Source organism: Colias croceus, chromosome 5 (assembly GCF_905220415.1).
Source record: "Colias croceus chromosome 5, ilColCroc2.1".
NCBI lineage: Eukaryota > Metazoa > Arthropoda > Insecta > Lepidoptera > Pieridae > Colias > Colias croceus.
The window spans coordinates 9958012-9980686 of record NC_059541.1 but is presented as its reverse complement, the minus strand read 5'-3'; positions in this window follow the sequence as shown (position 1 = coordinate 9980686).

Below are 22675 nucleotides of genomic sequence, written 5' to 3'. Positions count from 1 at the left end.
TTTATTTTTTTACGGGCCTTTGAAGTTGTGAACATACTGGGTAATTTTATCTTTCTTGACATTTAATCCTTTTTTTATTCCATTCAAAGATCTAACGATAGTAAATGTTACCAAACTTAATTGGTCTATCTTTCAGCTTAGCAAACGAAAAAAAATCAAGTATCTGGCGCAATAATTGACGTCACCATGAGTGAAAATATCATCGTACTCGGCGATAGGTGAAAAATTGAAAAAAACTCCGAAAATACGAAAAATCGCATAACATACATGGGGATGATTCGGATAGCCCTCTAGGTCCTCTACCTCCCAGCTTCCGTTCATCACTACTTTTTGGGACACCTTGTATATAATTTTGAATAAATGCTTATATAGATAATTAATACCCAGACGTAGAGCAACCATCTATGTTTATCACACAAATTTTTGCCCTGGGCAGGATTCGAACCCACGACCTCTGACTTGGAAGGCAAGGTCAGTTATTGGTTTAGTCATTTTGGATGTATTCGAGTTTAATTGAATATAATATCTAACACATTTACTTTCTACAAATTTATAATACAAAGAACCAAAATGTAAGACGCAATAATGTCGTTAATAAAAACTATTTATTCTCTATAATTACATTTTTATATACAGACGCGGACGGCAGCTAGTTCTTGAAAAATAATCCGAAGTCATGAAAGTAATAGCTTAGAAGTGAATAATAGTTGACATTTGAGTATTTCTCCAGAGAGACGGTACCGTTAGCTCCGTAGTCACACTGCTGAATGTATTGTCTTTTCTGTAATGGCTTATAAAATTCGACTTAGTGCTCCCATTTCCATTTCCAGCCTAAATTGCAGTGTTTTAAATTTCTTTTCTACTTTTCAGTGAATGTGGAATAAAATTCTAGATTTCGTAGATGGGATAGAATTTTTTATTGTTTCTAGGTTCGTAATAATAGAAGAATAATTATTATAAAATACTAACGACCCACCCGCGGCTTCGCCCGCTTTGTCAAAATCAAATAAATTATATACTAAAATCTTCCTAGAGAATCATTCTATCTATTAAGAAAAACCGCATCAAAATCTGTTGCGTACTTTTAAAGATTTAAGCATATAAAGGGATATAGAGACCGAATGTAAAGCGACTTTGTTTTATACTATGTATTCATTAATTTTGAAGAGATAAATTTAGAATCTGCAGCGTTACAAAAAGAAATCAACTATCGATCTATCACTAACTTTTAATCAGCATTTCCTCATCTATAAAACTTTTGAGTTTGAAAAGGATGAACGTACACAAAACAAAATTCCAAATCAAACTAAAAGCGGATATAAAATCGCAAAGTTACCGTAATTCAAAGCAGTGATGCGGAATATTTTAATTAATACGTAGCTTCAAATCTTTATTATCTTATCCTATTTATAATTTCGGTTATGGGAATGATTTTATGATATCGTTTTGATTCCTAATATCATCTTGTAGTAGGTAGTGTGTAGTTTTGTTGTTAAAAAATAGGTGTATTGGAAAGGAAAAATCATTAAATCTTACTATTACCACAGAATAATATATAATAGTATGCTATTACTATCACGTAACAAACTTTTTGCATTGTATAAATTTATATGAAGATTGCAAGTATTGTTATCTCTATTGTCGGTTTTGCGACTTCATATTCAATTAATTAATTGGTTAATGCATTAATTAACAAAGAAAACCAATCTCAAGACCTTTCTTTAATATAAAGAGTAAGCCTAATGTGTTTTTTTTACAGGAACATTTTTCGCACAGTCCTTTTAAAATTTCAGGCTTCGGTTGAAAGAATTTTTGTATTTTTTGTTGCAATATCACGGATCGAGGAGCTTAGGCGTAATTTTAATTTTAAACTTTTCTGAGAGCTGGATTTCGTTAAAAATTATGTACTGGACGCCAAGGTCCTGCTTAATTAGTAACGAATATATAAAGGGGAGTTAATTTTATATAAGTGCAAGTAAAAAGTAGAAGGACAGTTAATTCTGTTCAAAATTAGACCTTATAATCATGTTAATACAGCATGTTTAACCGTTGTTGTGTGTACTTTATGAAAAGTGTTGCGTATAAAAAGTTTAATCTACCAAATACAGAATCCATTTCATTACCTAGTACCAAGAGTGACATAGGTCTAGACACAGGCGACTTACAGACATTTCGTAATTTAGAAACATGTGCGTAACAGCTTGATATATTTATGTGTACATTTGAATTATGATGTTAACATTAAAACACGGCCAGTTCTTAGTATAATGTAATTCTGGATAAAAATGATTTTACGTGTCTTCTCGTGAATTAAAGGGCAGTTATAGGTCATTAATTCATGTAATATTCTGTTTCACTGCGATTTTAGATAATATCTTACCTCAAGTATCTATAAAGCAAGTAGACGATCGACGACGAGATATTTCAAACGAAAAATGAACCCGAAACATGTTAGTGCTGCAACGCGTCATCCACAGTCCTAAAGAGGCGGTCCGTCCACGACAATTGAAACCTTATACCGAATACAAAATTCTCAAAACGAAATAATATGAAAACAAACCAACCTTTATTTAAACCTTTTATAGTTCTCTCTGCACTACCTGAAAGCATCTAATATAACTGTTGGAATCGATTCTGTCGCACACACGCTCTACTTCAAACTATCTATTTAAAAGGTAGAGGTCACACTGTATTCATCTTTTCGCTACACAATAAGGCTTGGTACACATTGAAAATAGAAGCTTTAGAGGCTTTGCGATGTAAGTGACTATGCAGTTATGGCGGGCTGATCTCACGTAGAATGGAGTGTTTCGAATTTTCCTTAGTGTTATTGTGGTCAAGATTGTATGGACTTAATGTTATAGTTTAGAATGGATTGTGAATGGAGTCTGTGTGGTATATTTGAACTTTAAGATTTTATTTTTGGGGTTTAGTTTTGGTCGTATTTTAAATGAATCTACATACACATACTACATACTACATTTTAATGGGTATTTATCTATTTAAGCTTATTATAATGAATAGTTTTTCTGATTGCAAGATCGCGTTAATACATAAGTAATAAGTATGCATTTGAACTAATTCTGCTACTTTTATGACAATTTGACGTTTCACAGAGTTTGATAAAAAATATTTTTTCCTCCTTCTTTGACATAAAAGAGACTGGATATTAACCTTCTCGATCTTTTCAATCACTTTAAAATAAATAAATCCTAAAAATCAACCTATGTATGTAGTTGCAAAAAATATTAAAACTAATTTGCTATCACAACCGTGGTCAATATTTCGCAGCGAACATTGTAAGCCGGCTATCGCAGGTAATAAACAATAAGAGCTGGCACATATCGCGCAAGCTAGATTTAGTCGGTAAGATTATGCTCGTATGAGGGAAATTCTATTTTCATATGCTAGTAATATCCATGTGCTCGTAAGTACCTTAAGCTTGGAATAATGTATGAAAGAGTTTGAGATAAACTTTATATAGAATCATGTTGGTAGCTTGGTGAAGTTTCATGAACTTAACTAAGAATTAATCATATTTAATACTGGAAAATTAATACATAATATTATGTCATGTATACATCGTGAGGAAACCGATGTCGAAGAATTAAAAAAGTTCGACGACATGTGTCATCCGCCAACCCGCACTTGGCCAGCGTGGTGGATTATGGCCTGTACCCTCATAGGAGGCCCGTGTCCCAGCAGTGGGAACATATATGGGCTGATGATGATGATGATGATGATTATGTCATGAAATACAGTAGATGTAATGAAGAAAATAATGACATAATCAATATATACATAAAAAAATGAAACCCGTTTTCCTTGGTCACGGCATCACGAGTGAATGGGTGGACCGATTTCGATAATTCTTTTTTTATTATATTCCTTGAAGTACGAAGATCGTTCTTATCGAGAGAAAACGTAAATATATACCACGGGCGAAGCCGGGGCGGAGCGCTAGTTAAAGATACAATAGAAATTAATCGACCGTTTCAAAATCAAGCTTCAAAGGAGAGGACGGTAAATTATTTCCTAGAATCGACTCTACCTACTTTTGCTATATATGAAAATTATACTTTATATTATAGAAATAGAAATAGAAACACATTTATTCCCAAAAAAAGATGATACAGTAGATACATTAAAATTCAGACAACACTTATAACTTAAAAAAAGGTATAACATTACATGTAGACGTAACAATATTATATTATATCTGTATCACCTCAGGGAAAGGGATTACTGACTCAGCATAAATGTTACACCAGAGGCTGTAACGCTGTTATTCTGTCAGCACCATATTAAATAAAGAGTCGAGTGACTGTAAAGAGTATTCTAACTTTAATGTAGCGATTACGGACTAAATTATGCTATAAATGTATCTATTATAAAGTTTGAAAGTTTACATGTTATCTACTATTCTCAGAAAACTCGGCAGCTAGGTACAGCGGTAATTACTAGTCATGCGTATATTCGACTCGTGGGATGTATTACCTACCTATATCTTAATAATAATATGTATTGTACCCTAATCTTCGCTCTTTGCCACTAACATTGATTCCTCAGTCGAAATTTTTAAGCAAACGTTTGCACAAAGGCTGTCTTAACTATGGTCTGATTAAAAAAAAATCATTCCCCAGCAGACAGCAAAATTCCTGAGTGTATACCACTCCAAAAATTGTCTATATAAATTATATTATAAACTCGGCTATTTTAGCGTCACCTGTATCCCACCAAAAACATAAATGTAAAAAATGGAGCCGAGTTCAATCGTTGACTTAATTTGCCAAAAAAAGAAATGAGATCTAAATGTGTGCCAAGTTCTGCAGACAGTCCAGAAATTTATTTACAAAGATGTATTAAGTTCTTAGGTTGACTGAAAACTCAATTGTTTTATTTTCCCTTAGAGAACAATGTTTATTCCAAAATATAACTTTTTTTATTTGAATAATATAATTATTTTCACAAAGCAAACAACTAATGACCTATTGAACCCCATAATTTGATGAGGCTAGTTTTTAGAACCTCACAAAATATAAACAGTATGTAAAACAGTATGTAAAACTAGCCTCATCAAATTATGGGGTTCAATAGGTCATTAGTTGTTTGCTTTGTGAAAATAATTATATTATTCAAATAAAAAGTTATATTTTGGAATAAACATTGTTCTCTAAGGGAAAATAAAACAATTGAGTTTTCAGTCAACCTAAGAACTTAATACATCTTTGTAAATAAATTTCTGGACTGTCTGCAGAACTTGGCACACATTTAGATCTCATTTCTTTTTTTGGCAAATTAAGTCAACGATTGAACTCGGCTCCAATTTTTACATTTATGTTTTTGGTGGGATATCATTACTTTTTGTACAGAAAAATACGATTTTTTTTTCTTGCGGTTTCTCTGTATGGTTTGTTTAGTATTATTTTCTATATTTTCTTATATGTTATGAATGTCAGCGGACATTGCCCCGTCATTATCAGCAATTTTTTAAACTCGTTTTCTGTTTAAAAGATTTCATGATTTTCTAAACATCCAGCGTGAATTTGTACACACACTATTACCAAGATGCAAAGATCGTTGTAGAAGAATCGTCGCCTTACTCCATGACGTTACGGTATTGCCATGACGCGATCTTGAAATTTTACTCTAAACGCGCCTAAAGATGTTTCACTCATATTAATATTACGCAAATTAAATCATTTCGACCTTCGACGAAGCCTTCTTCCATTACACCATTTATGGTAATTATTTTTGCATGCTTGTATTGGCTAAACATGTTTGTGCTTTATTAATATAATTGTATCACCATTGAATACCATGTTTAAAGCAAAATAAAGATTTTATTTATTTATTTATTTATTTACACTGAAATTAAAACTAAACTAAACACTCATAAATAAAGAATAAATAAATGTGAATATGTAAAATTATATATTATTTTTAACTGTATGAGCAATAAAGGCAATATTTTTATTACAATTTTCTTTTATTTTACGTTTAATAACAGTTTTGAATAAAGAAATCATGCAATCGAAGTAATCCGCCCTAGCGAGACTAGCGCGAGTGAGTGTGATGTCAGAGGCGCTTCGAATCTACAGATGTTTTGTCCTAAAATATGTAAACTTCAATAATCTATACTGTCATTTATTGATGGATTTCAAATTTCTTTTCGGCCACTGATTAGTTTTGATCTATTTTTTAAGACTAGTAAGGTGAATATACTATTTTCTTTTTTTTTAAACTTTTCCATTTTTCCATACAAACAAAATTTATGTCATTGAAAAAAAAATTAAATACAAATAAATTAAGTATTTTCTGATTTTTTCCTTTGTACACTCACTATTACCTAGTTGATTACAAAATTTGAACTTTCTAGGTCATCTGGAAGTGGGTTAGGTTTTGTATATGTCTATAAGTCAGTCAGTCTTAAAAATTGCGATTTTTGGATATTAATATCTACGCAACTGTTTAATCTGTATTTATGAAATTTAAGGTTCTTGTTTATCTTGAGGTCCTCTTGATATGTACCAAATTTGGTTTATAGAACTTAAATAGTTTTCGAGTTATAAGGGGGTGAAAAGTGGCTCGAAATGGTTCGTGTAAATATACACACGGCTGCTGCTCGCCAGTTCTCTTCGCTTGAACTCGGCTTGACACGCTGCCGCGTGTCTAGATCTTTGCGTGTTTGTATATAAACCGACTTATTCATGTTAGATTTTTAACTACTTTATCCAGATGGGATATACATACATCAAGGATGGAGGTCAATTCAATCATTTCACGACATTATTTAATTAAAGCGTGTTTTATTATTTTTTAGCTAAATTTATTATTCTTCCCGAAACAAGCTAGTCACTGAAATTAGCTCAACAACTACAAGCAACTAGTAAGCTGAAGCCTTACTCTCATTATCCGTTAAGTGCGCGATCACAGAAGAGGTTTAAATTTCACGCCTTATCGAGGTGAGAATGTTATATAAAATTGCTGCGCGACAAAATTGCCAGTTCGCGTAAATTTTTACTACATTCGACTTGTGAAACGGTACTTAATAAAAATTCTACGATGCCGTCGGATAATTCGCGTTTTTCTTGTATTATATCGTGGTTTTATCTCGCACGTCTTGTTGGTAGAAGTGTACTTGAATTTTTGATTTTATAACTATTAAGGTTAGGTGGGTTGGGTGTTTTTATAGATAATAAGAGCGCTCAATTTTGCTGCAATTTTTGGCTCAATGGGGATTGGGGAATAGACTGTTGATTTTTTATTGAAAAGAGTTGGTACCTTGTAGTAAGTAATGATTATATTTTATTTTTACAAAATATATGTTATGAATTCTAACAGCTTTGGGAACTGTCGATTTTTTAAACTATTATGAAACCTTTTACAAGAAGATTTCATAGAATTAGATGAAAACATTTTCTAGTTTCATTTTGTTCTGTTATTTACAATTCCAAATGGAGTAGTGTAACAATCGTTCCTGGAATTATTGTAAATAAAACATAAAACATATACAAATAATAATCTTTACTGGAACTAGTACATTTACATTTTGCTAATACTATTCAGCATTCGATGGTTAGCATTCAATATTTGAATATAATTTCTACCTTTTGACGGAACTGCATATTTCTTTAAAAAATGTCAACTACAATATTTTTATATTAAGTATATAATAAAAAATTATTTCAATAAGTTATGTACATTTATACTAGGTATGGTGGCTACAGTCACCTAAATTAAAAATAAACTGTTATTTGGTCAAGACGTTAACTTAATAAACTTCCAAAAATTCTGCTTAAGCTTCATGAACCTTAAAATTTTCATTTTAAATTCCTAAACAAGCTTAAAACTCTGTCTGCCATGAAATTTGGGGAGACCTCTGTAGCAAAATTAATTATAATAATAATTTGAGAGAACTTTGTAACTTGATGTCGTAATTTTTAGCTCAGAAGATGTGATGTGATATTAATTAAAATGTATCTTCTTCAAATATTACAAGCATAAAAAATCTAGGTAAATTCTCTTTGTAGGTGCAGTTTAAGATACACAGAAAGATTTTTTCATTATAATTTGTTTTTTCATTATTTTGATTATATATTTAAGATCTAAATAGGTCACCCTCATAACAAAAAGCATTTTAAAGTTTATAAACTTCTACATTATTTACATCGTATATCGTAAGTATAGTAACTATATTCATAAAGTACCTACCTACAAAGAATAACAACAATCACATCAACTTTCCATACAAAATAGCACACTCTCCATAGATTACTTAAAAAATTAGAGCAAACAGGTTCTCAAGGTCCACAATGTAATTAACGGCGCATCAATATAGCGCGCCATTATAAAAATTAATTCAGAGGCACGGCTACGACGTAACCTCACATTAACGTGGCAAGAGTTCGTATTAACTTCATGACATGATCTACATGGAGTGTAAATGTTGATTTTAATCTATTACAACATGTTAGTTTTAAGTGGTTGAAGATAAATGACTTTTAAGAGATGAAATAAGAACGTAAGAACCACAGGACAGTTCATGGGCATCATCATTATATGTATATATTACCTATGTAAAATTAAAATGTAATTGATAGGGTTATAAAAGAGCAACAATGGAGTTTCTTGTCGCTTCTTCTCCATAGAAACTGCTTGTTGCAAAAAAATTCAAGAATGAATAGGCGGGTTCACACAGCACTAGCAGCCTCGCGAAGTCATAGCTGCGGCAAACAGCTCGGTCAGTGTAGACCCACCTAATATTAAATTGTGCTAATAATCTTAAAATATACAATGAAAATAATTTGTAAAGCAACTAGAATGATTCATAGGCAATTCAATCCATACTTTTAATATTACACTGGTCAACAATGATTTTGTTGCCCTGGATGTGATGTGAGTGGTTTCGAATAATTTAATGTATATTATATATAAAACTATTAATGGTTTTAGTAGATTGGCTCTAGTTTTTTTTTAATCCTAATTTTCTTATTAGACTCTAAAACGCAGCATGAAATAGAAGGTATATTTGTTTAACATCATTTATTTATTACAAAGTCTTACTTATCGTTTTGTTTTAGTATTTAATTAATTCAAATGGATATAAAAATAGAGAAAAATCATTAAAACTTATGAAATAGTACAAGGAAATAGATTTTTTAAGCTTCTCTTCTTAGTTAATTTTGGGACAATAGTTTTGTTATGGACCATCAGTAATCTGCCATCATGTGCCGATCCCATAAACCCTGATACCTTTATTCGATAATTTTTACTTCTTTTTCGATACGTTCTTCCTGTTTCTCACAGAAATTTTGCAGATTTACTGGATATCTATCCAGGAGACTGTGGGGAAAGTGTAGCTTTATGTTCGTATTTGCTCATAAAATAATGAAGTTTTATAACAACTGTTGTGCAATTTCTTTATAATTTGGTGTTTTAAATTTACCTTTAATTAAACAATACTATATCTCTCCATAATTTACAAACAGCATCAGGTATAAATATTTGTTAAATTTTCATCTTTTATCAATTTTCGACACGCCCGTCCTGTAGGGCCGTCGGGTATTCTTCTTATACTTCTAGATTCCCTCAAAGGCCTAAATTCTCATATTTATTAATTATTCCTAATGAATTTGATTTGTCTAATACTATTAATAAAAACATCAAGGGAATTTCGTATAGGTACCTATCCACTTTGCTGACCAAGTGCTACTGGATTCCTTCAACTCAATACAAACCGAACATTGTTGTTCATAAAAATGATTTTTTTACAGAAACCATTTATTATTCTGATATTCTACAGTCAGTTTTATAGAATAGGGTTATGTCTGAGCGAAAAAATGTGCAGAAAACGTAATTCAACAAAAAAATAAACACTTGTTAGTAACCCGTATTCTGAAGGGCCGTAAGAAAATTTAACATATGAAAATCCAAATTAAAAAAAAAAAACTAGAGCCAATTAAATAATTTTAATGATTACATTCGCAAACTGGGTACTTGAAATATATAAATCTGTAGAAATATCCAGAGCAACAAAAAAAAATTGATTTTTTGTTGAGCTGTGTTATAAATGCGAAAGTAACTATGTCTCTCTGTTACTCATTATCACGCCTAAACTACTGAACCAATTTTCATGAAATTTGGTATGGAGATATTTTGATACCCGAGAAAGGACATAGGCTACTTTTTATCCCGGGAAAATGACGCAATCCCGGAAATCCCACGAGAACGCGAACTATGCGGGTTTTTCTTTGACTGCGCGGGCGAAGCCGCGGGCGGAAACCTACATAAATGAGAATATTATGTAAGTTTCAAAGTCGATTGTAAGAAAATGCTATTACATCTAGCCTCATATAGAAATCGTATATGGGTAGCAAGTTCCAATTCCTATCTATAAAATTAAACTTTTAACCAAACTGGTGGTCTGTGGCCTTAGTCCAAATGCAGAAAACTTTATCAATATTTACTTATCTCAGTAAATTGGACATAAATCGTGACAGCCAGAATTAAGCGGAGTTGCCAAAGTGAAATATAAGAATGGTTTTAGTTAGGAATTGGATATATTGTGTGGATTCAATGTTCAACTGCTGCAAGAAATTTAAGGGACTCTTAATGAAATTTTAAGACAATTTGTTTTCGTTTTTTTATAATATGTATATGTATAATTAAATTTAAAATATCTTAGCTTCCATGGAACATTTATTGTGCCAGGTTAAGAGAAAGGTATTTGTTCTGTGTTGTTAAAATATGTTATCCAAATTGCATGTAAGCACCTATGACTCTATAAATATAGCCTGTGGTATTTAATTATTAATTTGAGAACGTAGGACAACAGGAAAGGACATTTCCTTATTTGACAAGAGAATTTACCAACCTATTATTAAATTTTGCTATTTTTCCAGTAAAAAAAAACAGGTAAGAGTGATCATAAAAGCTCAAAGGAAATGTTTTGGGCGAGTACGCTGTACAGATTGCGGCTAAAGCTGTCTCCTTTGAGGTTGGCTTGGCTTAACATGGGATCTGTTAAATATGGGATGGGTAATTGGGTATTTGGTAACGTTTATGTGATTTTTTCTTGCGGGATTTTGGATTAGTTTGCATTACAATTGGGTGATTAAGTGCTATAACAATTTGATGTGATTAATAAATTATTCTTCTGACCTTTCAGTGGCAGTTATATCTATATTGATTATTATAGGTGAGTGAATGACTATGTTATTAATAAAGGAATGATTGCAACAAAGAAAAACATAAGTTGCCAACTAATTGCAAAATCATTGGTTGCGTTCTCATAAATTTTGTAAACTTTTACCAAAATAACAAAACAAATTATCACTCCAATCTCAACTCCCATGAATCACATTTCTTCACAACAAACAAAATCGCAATGTAGGTATCTAAATTATTTCCAATAACCGCCAAAAATAATACGTCCAATTTAGCTGTCGGATAGAAATAAAACCACTATGCAATTGTTACACGGCGTCGGTCACAAATCAATCGTTTTTCCATTTCAGAGATCCAGTTGAAAGGTAAACTAAGCGATTCGTTTTGCGCTTTCTGTCGGAGCAGATGTTTACTTGTTGTTTCCTTGTAGATTAGTAATTTTATAAAAATTATGGTATTTTTGAGTTTAATGTTATAAAGCTTTTTTGAAATTTTAGGCTGGAGACTTACGTTATTACTTCACCACTGCTACAAGGCATACAACATATTGTCAAGTCTATTTTGATGTATATAAATAAATCATGTAATACTTTACCGAACGTGATTTTTAGCCTTACAACTTAGCCAATATAGTATTAAACTGTTCCCACAATGCGCCAAGTATTACATGAGTATATAGTTCGGGACCAAAGCCTATACAATGGCCCCCTAGCTATGACACAAACGGTCCAGACCGGGGATAGCACATAAAATTGATAAATACCTAAACCGTATTTAATTTGAGCCACGCTGCGGTTATGTGTTTTATAATATTACTGCCATATCAGTAATTTCTCGAGCCGGGTGTCCTTAATGGTTTCACGTGGTGTCGTCAGATCGGACCCGTTCGCTCCATTGAATATTATACTAATACATAATGGCGTATTAAAAATAACATCATTTACGTGATTATCGGTCATATTGAAGCTAGCCGTGTGTAACATGCTTCGTGTTAAACAACAAAAAAAGTTTCTTTTTGCCATCATCGTTAGCTAGCTTAAGAAATATTTAAGAAATTAGTTGGATGAGGTTTTTATGTCTGGTTAATTACGATTTGTGGAATTATTTTCAAGACTGGTATTATTTTCCCCCCATTTGTTTTATCGTACATCATTGCCCATGTCGTTTGATGTTCAGATTCATATTCGATACAACTGTATAAATTGGTTAAGGTATGTTAGTTTAAATTATATTCTATTGTCAATCAAAAGATGCCATAATATACTGATTAAGGAACATAAAACAACGACTTTTAGAAATATCCAAAACAACGTAGGTACATCGACCCATCTCTCATAATTTAATCCCGGAACCCGGAACTCATCTACAAAGGGTCAGTTCACAAAGTTTGCAAGCAAAGTCGGTGACGTAAGTTTTATTTTATCAACAGTAGTAAAGTTAGAACTAGTTACTTGAGTCAATACCAAGTTTTATGGCCGCGTCCTCTCATTAAAATTCGCACTCAGTACCAATATTATTTTTATACGCCAGCTGGTTTAATAGACCGCTTATGCTTTGAATTGCTAAAATTATTTTAAGAAGGGCACTATTGGCTACCGAAAATAGATATTTTATAGAGAATTAAGTAGTAACTCTAGGTCTAAAATGTGCGTCACGTCTTTTGTACTTAATCCCTCTAATAGTTATTTCTTATCAAGTCACCAAGTACCTAGTAAATATAAATTACAAGTAAGATCACCAAAACTAGGCTATGTATTAACTAATAAATGATCTCTGGAATAATCCCTATTTAAATAGCTTCAAAATTTCATATGGAATTACACTCGTTTACAAACAAATCTGGTATCAAACAAATTATCAGAATCGACGTAATAACTGTAGAATTTCGCAGAAAGCTTGTCCAATCATTTTATGCTATATCTCCAGAGGCGAGCGTTCAAGCAATCGCGCTCATTGCTGTTTCACAATTTTATTAGATGTCCATAGAAATCAATGTGGGAAACACTTTCGATGTAACTTTAGTGCTAATATTGTGTATCATCGTTCCCTTTGGGATGAGAAGTTTATTTTTCGCCTGAACGGGCAGTCCAATCAATGGATATCGGCGCAACGAAAATATTGACAAAATGTGTATCACGAACTTGGCTGTACGACGAACGTCCGGAACGAGCACTCTTCTAAATGGTATTCGGCGGAGTTTCTGAATGCTTTTTATAGTAGATATTATATATTTGTTATCGTGGAATGTTTTGCTTTTAATATATAGTTGTTTGGATATCAAATGATAAACAAATATTAATTTTCTCATATTTAAGTTAGGAATGCTTGCTTGTCTAGAGCGTTTGAACAGAATAAGTGAGATATAGAGAGATAACATGATATTATGTTGAATAACGCACAAATACTATGTTTATTAGCAAAAGTTTTTGCATATGTTCTAACTCCTGAAAATAATGAAGCTTTTGCCACCATCAATAATTAATTATCTAATAACTTTCTGTTCACGATTCCTTGTAATTTATGTTGATAAAGTAGTCCATCATCACAAACAGCTTACAACTATGTAAGTATTAAAATTTTACCGTGTACAATAACCTCTCATACATACATTCATAAAAAAAAATTATACAGAACTAGGTTTCCGCCCGCGGCTTTGCCCGCGCAGTCAAAGAAAAACCCGTATAGTTCCTGTTACCGTGAGATATACGGGATTGCGTCATTTTCCCGGGATAAAAAGTAGCCTATGTCCTTTCTCGGGTATCAAAATATCTCCATACCGAATTTCATGAAAATTGGTTCAGTAGTTTAGGCGCGATTGAGTAACAGAAAGATAGACAGAGTTACTTTCGCATTTATAATAATATATTAGTATATTAGTATGAATATAAAACCCGGTACAATTGAATAGAAAATAAATAAACCATTGCACGTGCCATACTCGTGATAAATATTACAACTCGTTAGGCTGCCAATTAAAAACTGCAGCCTAATCAATAGCATTGCCTTCATTTGATATAAAGTGTTTTAATCACTGTGTGGAGTGCACCTGTAATAACTGTGAAGTGAATTTTATTTATTTATTTTATTTATTTTTACATACATACAATTTTATACATAAACTTGCTTACCGCCCGCGGCTTCACCCGCTTTGTCTAAAAGCTTATAAATTAACCTTCCTCTTGAATCACTCTATGTATTAAAAAAAACCGCATCAAAATCCGTTTCGTAGTTTTAAAGATTTAAGCATACAAAGGGACATAGGGATAGAGAAAGCGACTTTGTTTTATACTATGTAGTGAAGTAATAGCTTAATTAATAACAGGCTCTATTGATTACAAATATTAATAAAAATATATCAGATCGATGGTTCAAAAAAGTATACGTAAAATACATCCTAATTAGAACATCCTCGAAATTAAACATTCTAATTTCAGAAACGTTGTATATGTTTGTATAACTAAGTAATTGTGTCGAGAATAATTTCAAAAGTTAATTGATTTAAGCAATTATCCAATTAAATAGAGCTTAGTACTACATAAGTCGTATTAATTAATTAATTTAATTAATTTAATAATTAAATTCACTAATCGTCTCCCTTCGGAAATCTACACTGGATCTGATAAATGATAGTAATTTCTCAATTAACACATAAAATTAATACGCCATTTTGTGTAAGATTCCAGCTTCAATTGAAAAGGCGTGGTTCAAGACAAGCGGTAGCGATGGAATAATTAATAAATTATATTGATCTTTCAATTTTCTTGCTCATCTTTATTGCTCCTTCTGTAAGAGTAAACATAAAATATAGAACATAGTGAAAAAGGTTGACGACTTGTATTAATATATATTAATATGTATTCTGTGTCATAATAATATTATGGCATAACGCATCATAGGATTGTATTTTCGTGGTGAGCCGTTGTTGATAGAGCTGATAATGGCGTTTACATTAATTTACTTCACTGTAATATTATATTGATTATACTTTCCACAATAAAGCTGCCACGTTAGAGTTCAAAGGCCACGTTTATAAAATAGCTTAACAGTGTTCAAACAAGTTTTCGCAAAATAATACACCGAACGCACCTTTTGTTGAAACTAAACTCAGCAACCTTTTGTACATTGTATTTAAGGCTTAGCACCGTTCTGCAGCCTATAAATTCCCAGATTATATTCATTAAATTTGTTCCTTTATGAAAACCTGCACTGGTTTATTATAATCCCGGATTAAGATCTGATCTAATTAACCTGTAGGAAAGGTAACAAAAATGAACTCGAGACGAAATTGTTTTCGAAGAAATGCTCCGTGAATTTTGAAGTTCGAGGTTGGATTTAAATTAGGTTCTTTATTAATTAATGGCATTCTCTTCATACTTACAATGTTCAATGATATAAGGACTTTATATAATAGTTTGTTGATTTATTTTTAAAGTTTTTTGAATGAAAATGGGCAGAATTTAATAAAGATTAATGTGTTTTTTTATTTGATATTTCAGAGTAGTATCATTATTTGAATATTGATTATTGTTAATACAATTTCATGTCCCTAATTTATTATTAATTATTTACTTAGCCGCCAAGAGAGATTTATAAGTAAAACGTTTATTCATAGTTCATTAAAATACTTTTACATATAATTAGAATATTTTCTTGTAAAATAAAGATGACATATAAACGGCAGACAAAATTCTTTGAAATATAAGCAAGAACACAATTTTCTTGACAGATTTTTTTGATGAAAAATGTAGGTATAATTTATAAAGGTGTTTTTCTTATACAGTTAAGTATAGTACATTTGTTAATGTAAAATAGCCATCATATTTTATACAAAGCGGTATTATAAAATGTTATTGACATATTTATAAAATTCATGTATTCATATTTTTGCTTTTGACTTATAAATTGCAAAACTGAAAGTTTGTTATTACAATGGCAGCACTATATTATGTATTATTGAGAAATGTATAATGGCGTGCCTACAATATAATTAACTTTTCAATGAAGGTTTCAGGTTTCACAGCGGCGAAGAGTTATAATTAAATAAAATATTCCATTTCCATAAACGTGGAAAAATACTCGATTCGGAATATTTGTATTCAATTTTTCGTTAACCATTTGTTTCCTAATTAACAAGCTTAAAATAACACGACTATTAACTAAGCCCCCGAAATCACAGACACAATAGAAAATCTATTGTGTCGTGGTCAGATCGGGCCGCTCGCGCTCGGGGCTCAATGGGTTATAAACATAAACACAACTGTACGCATTTAAAGATATTTTACTGATGTATTATTATTAAACAGTGTACTTACTTTATACAACGGTCAGCTTGAATATTGTACTTACCTGAGCCTTTTTTTTTTTATAGTGGAGAATGCATTTAGGCATACCCAGGGCACTCGGGGAAAGAGCCCTGGGTTATGTCGGACTCACCCTACTGAGTGCAGGGACCTACCGACACTTACCTGAGCCTAATTATAACACCATAGCGGCTTATAAAATAAGTCTCTGGCCGGTCACATACAACTTCAACTAGATAAATATATAAAGTAATCAATCAGTACAAAAATGGCTGTAAAATAGCAATAGGTACCTGTCCTGTATATGGGGCTTTAATTTAACACAAGCTGTTTGACCTGGCTACGTCCGGGATTAGATGCGGTTTTTATTTGTAAAGTTTTAAACATCCTTACAGTTTAATTAGTTATTTACTGGGTACAGCAACCAAAGACAAATAATCCAAAAAAAAAATGAAAATCCGTTTAGCCGTACTTGAGTAGAAGGTGAAACCGATTTCTTATACACAGATTATCACTGGTAAATTAAACTTGAGCGTAGTTCACAATTTCCGCATCAAAAGTGAGTCGGTCACATGGAGGTTGCCTATTTTCAATTGAAAGAGGCTTTTATCGATGTCTGGCAAACTAGGTCAACATTTTCAGCCTAACTTGTGACCCGATGCTGCGGTTAGCGTCTGAAAGGATTGCGTAAAAGTAACTAAATGTGGTAGCGCTGTAAAAATACTGGACTCTCGACAGATTTCTTTGTATTTGCTTCTATTTGGACAGGTTTTTGGTTGGTTTTTAGGTACAATATTTTAATATAAAGGCCAGGTTGGAGTGGTTGGGATTTGATGTACGTTATTGATTCTGTTGAAGGTTTGAACATAATTTTATTCTGTACTAGCTTTCCGCTCGTGGCTTCGCCCGCGCGGTTAAAGGAAGAGCCGCATGGTTCCCGATCCCATGGAATTTGGTAAAACTTATCCTATTTCCTTTTCAATGTTTCAGACTTCATCTTCTTACCAAATTTCATCTTGATCGGTTTAGAAGGTTAACAAACTATCAAGACAGATTTAATTTCGCATTTATAATATTAAAGCAAGGATATAACGTAATTTATCACCTCGTCAATGTACTTGTAGTGTATCAGTGATCAAGGTATTGGAATAGAGCATTTTAACATTATGAAAAGCATAGCTGATCCGTCCTTTTAATCTTAACAGATTACATTCCAAGTGCAGAACATACTAATCAGCCACCGAAGATCATATCGTAAAACGAAAAGTCTGACGTGCATATCAAATTCGCGGGGGACAAAGATATCTTTGTCGTAAAAGTCAGCATCGATTGCATCCCGTCTCGAGGGGTTAGGATCTGTTAACCGAACGTTGTGAGTAAAGCGAGATAACTCTGAATAAAAGTTTTCAAATGAACTCAAAATGGAATGCACCTTTGGAAATTTCGACGGACCGAATGTTCCGGAACATTGTTACGTTTTTTTCGACTCGTTGGTTTTTAAATAACGTGACGTCTATTTATGAGCTGAAATGTATGTTTGGATGAGGTGGTATATTAATAATCCATTAATTGGTTGTCAAAATACAAGCTTCTCGTTCTATCGACTCTCACATGCGTTTCAATTAGGCGGGTTCCCACATGGTCCCCACTAAGGTCCCCACCAAGATCCCCACAGACCGAATAACTACGCAAAGAAATTGCTGCGTATAGTAGCTTGACAGCACACGTCATTTTCCTCGGCCAAGCCATGTCCACACTGACTGAGCTGCTTCGTTCAAGAATTGCTTGGTGAATCTGCTCTGTGGAAACCTACTGAAATTTAGAAACTACAGTATAATAATATGTATAGACTGACTCACAGCAAATCAATTTATTATTGTAGTGATTGCGACGTTATGCTTCTCTTCTTTTTATATTCAATTTCCTATCAATGAACGTCATTTTTATCATATAATTAATTATTATTAAATAATGTAAGTACAATCTAATTAGATGGTGAGTTTTTCTAATAACTATTGCATTCATAAGTATTGGGCTAAATAAGCATATCAATAACGGAAAATTCCTTTAAAAATAATATTACATTGGCAATATAAAATGAAAATGATATTTTATGTAGTATGTGCTTCAGCCGATTCAACACACTTCGCCAGCTATTATTGAATGAAGCCGACCGGGATGACAAATATTGACGAGGAAAGAAAATACGATAGTCTTCCTATATAAAGTATTTATGAGTATTGATTGCTCACGTTTGATGATATAACTTGTGTACTACAATGTAATTAAATTTTTAATTAAGATCATTGCAAGGTAATAATTAATAAGGTAAATAGACAGGTTACATACATATTTACTCGACCGAGTTATTAATGTACATTACTTTAAATATTATCTTAATTTAATTATTTATCAAATTGAAAACATTAATGTAATGTAAAAGTAACTAGACATTGGGTATAATAGTTGATACTTTCCACATTTAACATTACATAGAAAACAATCCCTTATTTCCATTCGTATAAAGACGAATGTGGTATAGATTTGACAGAATTTATATTCGGTTATCATGACATTACTTAACTTTGATGTATGTTTGGAAAAGATTTTTTGAGTTAACGTGCTCGTATATCCAATTTTTCATATCATTACATGAACAGATAGGGACTACCTACATATTTTCATTGTGATTTTGAATTTTATTGAAGTTTATTCTAATAAATAGGACTAAGAGGTTGTCGTTTTGTAAGCCTACTAATTCTGGTTACTCCTTTCTAGTTACTCTCTAGGGTACGTAGAAACCTTTTTCGGACCCATCCATACAAAGTGCTTACGAAGATGTAAATTTTCTTTATAGTTCTAAAAGCTAAAATTTACATTCTTATAAAAGACTACGGATCAACTTAGTAAGTACTGAACATAATAGATCCAAAAGGTAACATATATTTTGAACTTTTTATATTTAAAGGTATCAAACCGATAACTAAATAATTTTTATAATCTTCATATCTTCGTATACCAATGTGTGTGTAGTACACAGAACTCTTATAAGCCTTGGACACAAAGGCATTATGTACTGTTGACAGTAATGTGCATACACACCTTTACAACAGGCTTCCAATGATCTTGTTGACAGTGTACAACTATTTACAGCAGTCTAAGCGTAACGGTGCATTTACATCAAACGAACATAGGGCTAAAGCTAAAGCAAGAGCATTCTTTCGTCATCTTTTACAGTAAACGGTTGTATTCAGTGTTGTTCAGTATTAAAACATTGTATAGAATATTTTCGAACGCACTGTGGAACGCACCAAGAACAACGAAAGAACGCCTTTTTATACTAAAACTAGCTTTCCGCCTGCGGCTTCGCCCGCGTTTTCAGAGAAAACCCCACATAGTTCCCTTTCCCGTGGGATTTCCGGGATAAAACCTATCCTATCTCTCAAGTTGGATCGAACTGCACATGGTGTGCGAATTTTATTATAATCGGTTAAGTGGCTTAGGAGTCCATTGAGGACAAACATTGTGACACGAGATTTATATATATTAAGATAATTTGACATGTCTATGTCTATGTCTAATACGTGGTATTAACGATTGAACGTACAATTCCTATACGTTTTCCGCATAAATCTATCCCTTTCGGACCGGCGATTAAACTACATTGAAATTTATAATGTTGAACTCGAATTTTGGGTAATTTGGGGCCGCTGATCACGAATCTGCAATAATTTTCCGGATTTTCCGGCGCCATCTTGGAAAATTCATATACCAACAATTGTATCAAGCTGGGCCCATCATATCACACGTACAATTGTGAGGGTCACAATTGTATCATACTGGGCCCTACCTCTCCTGCGTTCAATTTACAGTTGCATCATGATATTAGAGTTAATGCTCTAATTTTTACGTTTTTCTGAATCAAATCGACAGTAAATGAAAAAATAATAAAAGTTAGAATTTTTATTGAAGTTACAAACACAACATTGTTCTACTTTTACATTATTAATAATCAACAAAGGCTTTGGAATCAACTGTTACATGAAATGAGATCAATTTTCTCTTAGTTTAATAATAACTAGCTTCCGCCCGCGACTCCGACCGCGCGGAAAAATTAAGAAAAATTACGATTTATTTTTTTCTACGTATTTTTCCGGGATAAAAAGTATCCTATTTTATGCCCAGGATAATAAGGTATAATTATACCAAGTTTCATCGAAATCGAACCGTTAGTTTTCACGTGATGCCTGAACATACAGACAGACAGACAGACAGACAGACAGACAGACAAAAATTTTTTTAATCACATATTTGGGCTTGGTATCGATCCAGTAACACCCCCTGCTATTTATTTTTTCAATATTTTCAATGTACAGAATTGACCCTTCTACAGATTTATTATATGTGATTATTATCTAAATTCAGTCTTTGTTGTGAAAATCAAAGAAACAGTTTCGGTCTTTGTTAAAGCACAAGTAAATGTCACACTTTGAGCAGCGACAGCGACTACGACTAGTGCAACCAGGAGCACGACAGCAACGAGGCTGCTTCAGAGTGTCGAAGACTGGCCAGTGGCTATGGCATGTATTCCGAAAAACTTCTTTATATCCAGTAAAGAGGTTTCATTTGTATAGCAGTATTGGCCATATAATACTGATTGGTGGTCAAAGCCATCTCTTCCATGAGCTCGACATTGAAATAGCGCTCGAAATATTCGTATGGAGTAAGAATTTCAACTGGTTCACGAATGGCACCTTCTGGAAGAGTTTTACTAATAAAGGGCTTCTTCTGCCATGATGCTTGCGCACTCAGAGGCAAGTTATCTTCAGCACTGTCTTCATCGTCATCAGATGAAGAGGAACCTTCACAGTCGGGATTTTTCTTGAATAAAGTAGTCCGCGTCCAGTTCGTCACCATCATCGCCCTCATCCCCAGAGTCATTGAGCATCTCTTCAATAGCAGCATCATTCAAAATCACAGACATCGTAAGGAAACTGAAAAAAAACGAATAATCATTAGGAACTCAAAAACTCATGAGGTAGGGTAGGGCCCACGTCGACACAATTGTGTCAGAAAAGTTCGTTAAGCCATTACGACAAAGCCTTTGCTTGCCGCTAGTCACTGTCATCGCAAAAACATTGTATGTTTAACTATTTATCTAATTAATAACACATATATAACTGAACTTACAAAATAAAGCAACAGTAGGTACATACCTTCGCAAAGTCGGGAAGCGCAAACAGACACGAACTGAACAGGTTGAAACCTGCTCGCCGACTGAGTGTCGGACCAAAATTTCATTTCAAGGTCAAAATTGCTTCCCGCACAATCGTGCCATACTAGGCCCGTCCACTCCTAACGAAAAACTGCTGAGATAAACTCGACTTTGTGACCCGCACAATTGTATTAGAGCGGCCCGTAAGGGCTATGCAAGTCCCGGAGCATTGGTGATTCTCCCTCCAGCTGATAAGTCGGGAACGTGCCTCGGAATAAATCGCGCGTCGTGATCGGCATACCGGGGACAAAAATACTATTTGAATATCACTATTTGGTGCTCACAGTTCGCTCACGTTGGAAACATGTGCTGTTCTGAGATTTTTATGAAATACACAACATTTTGGAGAGATTTCTTGAAAATATCTATTGTTATAGTTAATCTTAATGATTAAATACCCTTTAATCTTTTTTTGAAAGAGATTATATAAGTAATTAAAAAAGAGATGTACTCATTTGTTTATTATAAAGTTGTTCTGCAACATAAGCAAATTACTAGATTTTGCCCTGCACTGTGCATATTTGTTACTAATTACTATATCATCATTGACATCTGTAATCACTAATGCTCTAATTTTGGATGAATTACATCTATTCTGGTGGATAAAATACATCTATTTGATTCCAACATGTACAATGTTTCTATTGCCGCCGAGTTTTAGTTAGATACAAAGGAGCGCCATTAGCAATAATTAGAATGGACAGCCAATAAAACCACTTATTTAATTAATCCCTACACTAACGCATTAAAAGATAAAAACTGGCAATGTCCGGTTACAAAGAAGAGAATTTATTCATAGTTCCCTTGCGAGGTGGAAATTAAGTGTCAAGCCAGAGCAGGATCATTACTGTAGAAGGATAGAGGAAATCGGAACATCAACAATGGACACTTTGAAATGGTCGTTTATTATCATCGTTTGTTTCAAACGATT